An 8558-nucleotide genomic window follows, 5' to 3' on the forward strand; every position below is an offset into this window, starting at 1 on the left:
AAAGCAACAAACTGTACCATAAGGAACAAACTAGACTATATTTTATTAAAAAGGAAAAGACATTATTGGTGTGAGAGTTATCTCTAAGTGAGCTGTGCATAATCAGATTATTAACTTATTAGAAGTAATATTAGAATTTGTAAAAAAAATAAGAAAAAGTTATGATGTACTATTAAAACAATTTAGCCCTGAATTGCTTTAAAAATTTATTGAAAATGAAAATGAGAAATGGACAACAGAAATTACGTGCATATCAACAATAATAATTTCATTTAGAAGTTGAAACAAAAAGATTGAAAAATCCCAGAAAGAGACAATGTGCTCCAAGCAGTATTAAGGCCCTTCCATGTAGGCTAGATTCATTTTTTCCAAGGTGCTTTCTTACTCAGGCTAGACTTTTTTTCCCCTTAGAAGTTTAAACTTAATTGGCCCAGGGTTAAAACTAAAACTATTGATATAACAGTATAATTGATAACATACTAAATCTATGGGAAAAAATCTTAAAGCTCATTAATACCCAAAAAAGGTGACTGAGGGCACTATTGCTACAGAAACAAACCTATGATGCTTCAAAATACACATGCTTGTTGCCACAGAGGGAAAATATATGTGTATATATTTGTAACATAACTGAGCAATAATCATTGCTTAAAATGCTATTAAGTAATTTTTAGCATGAACCCACTGGAACCATTGGTTGCAACCTTCAAGGGATTCTCAAACAACTTAATGAGACCCACTGGTCTAAGAATACAAGTTTCAGAGGAAATGCCAATCTGCATGAAGGAGTTTCCTCATCTTTAAGTTATCTTTGCTAATTAAACCATAAGTCTATCCCTATCTTCATCTTAGATTTAGCTCAGCCCTGCAGCCTATGAAGATAATTTGAATACTGGCTCTGTCACCCAACTTGTTATGCCATCTTTACTTTCATCAAAGAATAAAAAAAAGATCATATGGCACAAGGGTCTAAGATAATAGATGCCTGAGGCATTTCACTAGAGATGTACCACCAAGTTGACATTGATTAATTAATGATGACTCTATGGATATGATTAATTTTCTAAAAAAGTCATTAGGCAATAGATTGTTTAAAAACTTGTGAGGAATATGCACACAGAGAGATGTATCTAAGTATGAGCTCCTTTAGGTTTTTCCCTAGAACTTCTTTTATAAAGAAAATCATCATCAAAAGGAATGCTTACTCTGTTATGATTGGACATACTAAGATGTGAATAAATGAGAGTAGAGAAAAAGAAACTCATAGTTAAGAAACATTTGTTTTGCATGATATAGGTGATATAGTGGTAGTCTCTTGGTGATCGAGAATGACTATTGTCTTTGTGCAGTTTCATCTATGGTGTACCCTCATGTGGCTTTGGAGTCCAAAGGCTGAGGCGCACAGTTTGTGGCACATGGGGCATGGGACTCCAGTTGTTACGGGAGGTGCGGTTGTGGCCTGGTGTTGGTGTTCACGCGCAGCGGCAAGACGTCGACGTCGCTCATCTCCAAAAGTGGTGGCAGCCTGGTTAATGTGGGTTTGCCAGCTGCTTTTGTCAGAGGCAGCGAGTTCTAATTGCTTTGGTGTGATGCCAGCCCACTTCTGGTTGGACTTTAGCTGATCCTTGAATCTTTTCTTTGGTCGGCCTTGTTTCCTGAGTCCAGCTGACAGTTCACCATAGAATACCTGTCTTGGTATTCGCTGTGGGTCCATGCGATGACGTGTCCAGACCATCGTAGCTGGGTTTGAGGACCAGGACTTCGATGCTGGTGGAGTTGGCTCTGTCGAGGACTTCCTGGTTGGTGATTCGGTCCTGCCATCGGATCCTCATGATTGACAGGAGAGAGCGTTGGTGGAATTGCTCCAACTGTTTCATGTGCTTCCGGTACAGTGTCCATGTCTCGCAACCGTACAGGAGCGAGCTGAGGACCACTGCGTTGTACACTTTGAGCTTCGTCGCAGTGCTTACACCGCTGTGTTGGAGGACTTTGCAGCGCAGCCGCCCGAATGCCTGGCTGGCCTTTTGGATCCTGGCATTGATCTCATGGTCTAGGGACTCGTCGTTGGCGATGGTGCTGCCCAGGTACTTGAAAGTGTTGACGTTGGAAAGCTGCGTGCCGTCGATTGTAATGCACAGCTGGTTCGTTGGCCTCCCTGGTGCAGGTTGGAACAGCACCTCTGTTTTGGAAAATATGGAAAGATAGGTGTTAAATAATAGTATATATTGATTTGTGAATGGCCAGATCCAAAGAGCTTTCATAAATGGATCTATGTAAGCTTTGGAGAAGGTTTCTAGTGAAGTGTTCCAGGGATCTCTATTTATTAGATAAAGTCATAGATAAAATGCTTATCAAATTTTCAGGTGACAAAGTTGGGTGGGAGAAATATCATCCTGTATAACAAGAGTAAGGATTCAAAACAATCTTGACAGGATAAAGACATTGAGTTCTTTGCTGAGCTTCTTCTGAGGTAGCTAGGTAGCCATTACACTATGACTTTCTTTTTAAAACATTTTTAACTGTTACAAACATTTATTATCTTCCTCTTCTGATTCCCCATGCCATTGAACAATTTAAAAAATTGTTCACAATAAACACATATAGTCCAACAAAACAAATTCTCACATCAGCCTTGTGCAAAAATGCATGTATTGTTCTATGTATTAAATCCATCACTTCTCTGGTAAGAAGTGGGTAGAGTGATTGATCTTCAATCTTTTAGATTTCTGGTTAATCATTGCATTAATCAGAGTTCTCAAGCCTTTCAAAATAGTTTTTATCCACAATGTTGTTGTCATTGTACATTGTTCTGTTAGGTCTGCGCATTTACTATTCATCAGATTATAAAGGTCTTCCTAATTTCCTCTGAAACTTTCCATGTCATCATTTTTTCATGGCAAAATAATATTTCATTACATTCATATGCTGTAATTGATTTAGTCATCCTACCAAGTTAGATATTGTCTTAATTTCCAGTTGTTGTTTTTTTACTACAAAAAAAGCTGCTATAGATGTTTTTTGCACATGGCATCTTTTCTTCTTTCTTTGATCTGAATCTAGTAGTGGGTATTGCTTGGTCAAATGACATGCACAATTTAATAACTTTTGGGGTATAGTTCCGAATTGCTTTCCAGAATAGTTGGACTAATTTACAGTCATTAGCATCAATGTGTTAATCTTTCTGTTTTTCTACAATTAAAACATTTGTTGTTTTCCTCTTTTGTCAACTTTGATGATCTGATTAGTGTCAAGTATAATTTGAGTTGCTCAGATTTGCATTTCTCTAATTATTAGTGATTTGGAACATTTTTTCATACAGTGCTTGATAACTTGGGTTTTTTTCCTTTGAAAACTGCCTGTTCATATCCTTTGACAATGTTTATATTGGAGAATGGCTTTTAATTTTATGAATTTAAATTAATTCTTCATGTATCTTGAATGTGAGATCTTTTTTGGGGGGGTAACATTACTTTTTTATTTTAAATATATATACTTAGTAACCACCACCACCAAAACATTTAAATAAACTTGCATAAAAATTATGCATAGAACCACAAATTCGACATTGTTTGCAATTTGTTAAAGAATATAAACATTACATATGTATGCTAATATAAATATCCTCTGCTTTTGAGTTCCCTTTGGATTTGTTTTACTTTGTTACTTTACCCCCTTGATTTTGTAACTGTTTTTAAAAAAAGGGTGATAGTATGTATTATTCTTATTCTCTATCTCTTCACATATTTGCCTTATTTTCTCTGTTTCCTTATTTGTCATTTCTAATAACATAATACAATACTTTATTTTCAAATGTCACAATCTATTCAGTCATTTTTGCCATCATTACATTTGTGTTATTTCCAGTTATTCATTCCAAAGCAAGTTTCCATGAATCTTTTCATACACACACAGCTTTTCAGCCTCTCAATAATTCTCTTAGAGACTAATTCTATTAATGGGATCCTAGGTCAAAGAGCATGAACAGCTTTACATTTCTTAGTGTATTCCAGTTTGTTTTCTAAAAAACATTTGTTACTCTAGCAATGTAAGATTAGACCTGTTTATTTTCTAATCAGCATTTAATTAGATCAATTTAAGTTATCTGGTTCTCAGTTAGTATACATTACCAAGGTTATATTTAACTAAAATGGTCCCTAGGTAGCAGACATAATTTGTTGCCAGGACCATACTCTTTTCAAAATCAAGTCTTTCTAGCTTGGTCATACACACTGGAACTTTTGTTCCAATGCCACAACACCTCAGGAATACAGGATTACCTCTGAGGTATGATGAGCACTAAAATAAGACTTTGGCAGAAGATTTATGCTCTCTAAACCATTGTTGTCTCACTTATCTATAGTAGTTACCCTTAGTCCATAGCCTGGCCTAATTCAAGAAGAGGATTATACACACCTTCTTGATTAGAGAGAGATCCAAAAGGGATAATTTCCCCTCCTAAATGGAATTCCCCTGACCTAAGCAACATATATTTTTAGTAATCATGAAACAAAAGACAATATTTGTGACAATATAAAAAGACAAAATTTGTGACAATATAAAACAAAAAGTATGTATCTTAGGCTTAAGGCTTTTGAACTGCTTGAACAGAATAATGTCAATATCTATGTACGCTTGGAGAAAAATATTCCTGAAAATAATCATTTTTTTCTTTAACTTCTTCCCTTTCAAACTGGTCAAGAGTGAACAAAGAAATATTTTAAAATTGGATTTAAAAAGACATTTCTACTCACTTTATCACTATAAATAAGACTAAGTCTCATAATTTTAGGGAATTAAGGTCAGTCCATGAAACTGATTGTCTTCTATTAAAGGAAGACATTAATCCTTTAATTCAATTAAGCCATAGGGACTTCAAACTAGGACACTGTCAAAATATTGTTTCTTATTATTTCATAACACAGCTTTACATGGTGGCACCCATCCTTAATCCCTGCTGCCCTGGAGGTTGAGGCTGGTGGATCTCTTGTGCTCTGAAGTTCTGATCTGCAATGGTTAAGCAGATCTTCACACTGTTTGGCATTAATATGGTGAGCATCCAAGAAGAGAGTTGGGGTTGTGGAACCAGGCTGCCTAAGAAGGAGCACACCAATTCAGGTCAGAAATGGAGCAACTCAAAGCTACCATTATGATCAGTACAGCTAGCAACACTATGAGAAGCCCCTGCATTTCCAGCCTATGTAAGATTTGAAGACCCGACTTTAAATATATATATTTAATATATTATATATACAAGTGATAGTAACACAACAGCCCCAGGGCCAGGGACTCAAATTCCTTTTTGTATTCAGGAATAAATAAATCAGGTATGTTTCTAAAATGCACAAATTGTGGGTCAAATGGTCCCCATGGCCCTTTTTTTGTTTGTCCTTTGATTTTTGAAGAAGATCAGTGACATCATGAGAGTGATGTCTTGACTTACAAGTGAGTTGGATTTAAGTAAAGCAGAGTTACACAAAGTTTCATTCAGGCTCTCTCTTACAGATTCATCAAAATCGAGTGGCAAGACAAAAATCAGGATGACTGGTGAAGGCCTGGGATGAAGTGGATGATTTTGCCATCTTCAATGCCTGACCAAGTTCTAAGTGCTCCATAGCCCTTGTTTCAGCTTCCTTCATGCCATTGGAAACAAATTGTTTTCATCTACCCAAGAAGACTTCACATGCTTCGGATAGGCATCCCTCCTAAGTCACCAATGAGGCAATTTTATTAGGAAGTAGCCATTGGACATGCTACAGCTTGTAATTTAAAATTAAAATAAAAAATTAAAATCATGAGGCTTCTAGTAGCTTTAATAACTTTATTAAATCAAAGTAGTAATAGTCAATAGTAAAGAGAGGGAATAAAAAGTAAATAGTAAAGAGAGGGAAAGGTAGGAAAAGAGATAGAGAGTTATTTAGCTTACTAATCTATTAACAAACAAGAGTTTGTCCAGTATCCAAGCTCCAGCCAGAAGACCCCAAAGACCTCCTGGTCACTATTTATAAGCACTTTTCTCTACCCACTAGCTCTCACACATCACATCTCAGGAATCAACCATAGTTCTTTCTTTTTTTTTTAGTTGAAAAATTTCATTTAATTAATTAATTTTGAATATTTTTCCATGGTTACATGATTCATGCTCTTTCCTTTCCCTTCCCCCCATAGCCAACAAGCAATTCCAATGGGTTTTACATGTGCCATTGATCAAGACCTATTTCCTTATTATTTTTTTTAAACCCTTACCTTCCGTCTTGGAGTCAATACTGTGTATTGGCTCCAAGGCAGAAGAGTGGTAAGGGCTAGGCAATGGGGGTCAAGTGACTTGCCCAGGGTCACACAGCTGGGAAGTGTCTGAGGCCAGATTTGAACCTAGGACCTCCCGTCTCTAGGGCTAGCTCTCAACACACTGAGCTACCCAGCTGCCCCCCTATTTCCTTATTATTAATATTTGCATTAGGGTGATTGCTTAGAGTCTACATCCCCAATCAGATCCCCATTGACTCATGTGATCAAGCAGTTGTTTTTCTTCTCTCTTTCTACTCCCACAGTTCTTCCTCTGAATGTAGATGGCTTTCTTTTTCATAAGTCCCTCAGAATTGTCTTGGATTATTGCATTGCTGCTAGTAGAGAAGTCCATTACATTTGATTGTGCCACAATGTATCAGTCTCCGTGTATAATGTTCTCCTGGTTCTGTTCCTTTCACTCTGCATCAATTCCTGGAGGTCATTCCAGTTCCCATGGAATTCCTTCAGTTCATTATTCCTTTTAGCACAATAGTATTCCATCACCAACAGACACCACAATTTGTTCAATCATTCCCCAATCGAAGGATACCCTCTCATTTTCCAATTTTTTGCCACCACAAAAAGTGAGGCTATGAATATTTTTGTATAAGTCCTTTTCCTCACTATCTCTTTGGGGTATAAACCCAGCAGCGGTATGGTTGGATCCAAAGGCAGACAGTCTTTTAAAGCCCTTTAGGCATAGTTACAAATTGCCATCCAGAATCCAACCATAGTTTCTTAATTTGCCTGGACCACCCAGAGGGGCAGTGCCTGTGGAATCAGTTTCCAGTCTCGTCGGTTCCTTGGTTCTTTAACTTCCTCTCTCTGAGGATTTATCTATACTTGAATTTACTCAGTGGTCTTAGACCTCCAGGTCACTAAGAGATGCCATTAAACAAAGCAACATAATGGAGAGAGAAATTCTCTTCCAACAAGCTTCCTTGGGCCACAGATGAGAGTTGGCTGAAAGGTGGACAGCAAAGTAGATACCAAAGGTGGATGAGCAGTCCTGAAAAGGGCTGAAAAAAGAGCAAGTCCCCAAAATGACTAAGTATCTCTGGTATGAGGGCTTTCTGACCATGGCCTTTTAAAGCATATATCAATCATAAGGCAGTCAAACCTGAAAATACCCCTGGATTGGTATAGTTTTCTTCAGTGCCTTATGCCTGAATCTTATGAAATCATCAATCATGTTGGCTGTTCCAAATATGGCTCATCTACATCAGGAAATAAAAGAAATAGATCATCTTGGATGAGAGATTGGAAGTAATAGATATAAGAATGAGGCTGACTGATTTACTAAATCAAATTATTCATTACACTTAAAGCAAATTATAAAATAGACTGATACCTTAAAGTAAGAATAAGAATCAATTGATTAATAAATAACAAGCTTTTGATTAAGTGAAAAAAAGAAGAAATATACTTGAAACTGGAATATCTTGCACAGGAATAATATTTGGATAGGCTGAGAAAACTAGGTTATGTCCTAGTGGTCATCTATAAATTATCAAGATAGTTGAGAACTAGTCATTCCAGAGATTCAAATTTCAGAGTAGTGAATAAAGAATGAATGTTCCAGCTAAACCCCCTGGGAATGAACCACTTAGTAGAGAAGTGGAAGTTTGGCTTTGGCCTAAATCTGTGTTTTTTCCCCCACCTCCCCTTTTATCTATAGGATGAGTTCCAAAAGGTCTAGAGAATTTGGGTTAGCTTTTCTTACCCTAAACTTTCTTCTATTTCTTTTTAAACTCTTACTTTCTGTTTTAGAGACCAAGTGCCCAAATTACAGCCCTCATGCTACATGTGAGCCTTCTGCCTTACCCCCAACAGGGGAGGGAAGAAGTGCTCCCATTGGGCTGCTGAGCAGAGGGGTGGATCATGTGAAAAATGTCCTTAGGTGCATGTGGAGAGGGGGAAGGGAGCAGTACCTTTTGGCATGCTCTGGCACATGTGCCATAAGTTTTCCAACATGACTCTAGACTATGTATATATTGATGAGTGTCATAGACTTTTAAAAAACCCTTCCTTCCATTTTAGAATAGATACTGTATACTGTATTGGTTCCAAGGCAGAAGAGCAATAAGGGCTAGGCATTGGGGGTTAAGTGACTTGCCCAGGGTCACACAGCTAGGAAGTGTCCCTATCTGCCCCATGTCAGACTTTTGTAGATGTTTTATACCAACTCTTCTTACTAAGTTCCCTTAATAAATACCCCTTCCTAAAAGTTACTTAAACCTGACTAAATCAATTAACTGATAAGCTTGCAAAGA

The 8558-nt window shown here is 37.1% G+C and overlaps 1 long non-coding RNA gene across 1 annotated transcript; it reads left to right on the forward strand.

Moving 5' to 3' along the window:
• Window positions 1–5054: 5054 nt before the first annotated feature.
• On the forward strand, window positions 5055–5792 carry LOC103097476 (uncharacterized). The gene is made up of 2 exons (XR_008913731.1): window positions 5055–5198; window positions 5503–5792. It is a non-coding gene; the product is annotated as an uncharacterized LOC103097476 (long non-coding RNA).
• Window positions 5793–8558: the final 2766 nt, after the last annotated feature.

The sequence above is a fragment of the Monodelphis domestica genome, chromosome 1 (genome assembly GCF_027887165.1).
Source record: "Monodelphis domestica isolate mMonDom1 chromosome 1, mMonDom1.pri, whole genome shotgun sequence".
Lineage (NCBI taxonomy): Eukaryota > Metazoa > Chordata > Mammalia > Didelphimorphia > Didelphidae > Monodelphis > Monodelphis domestica.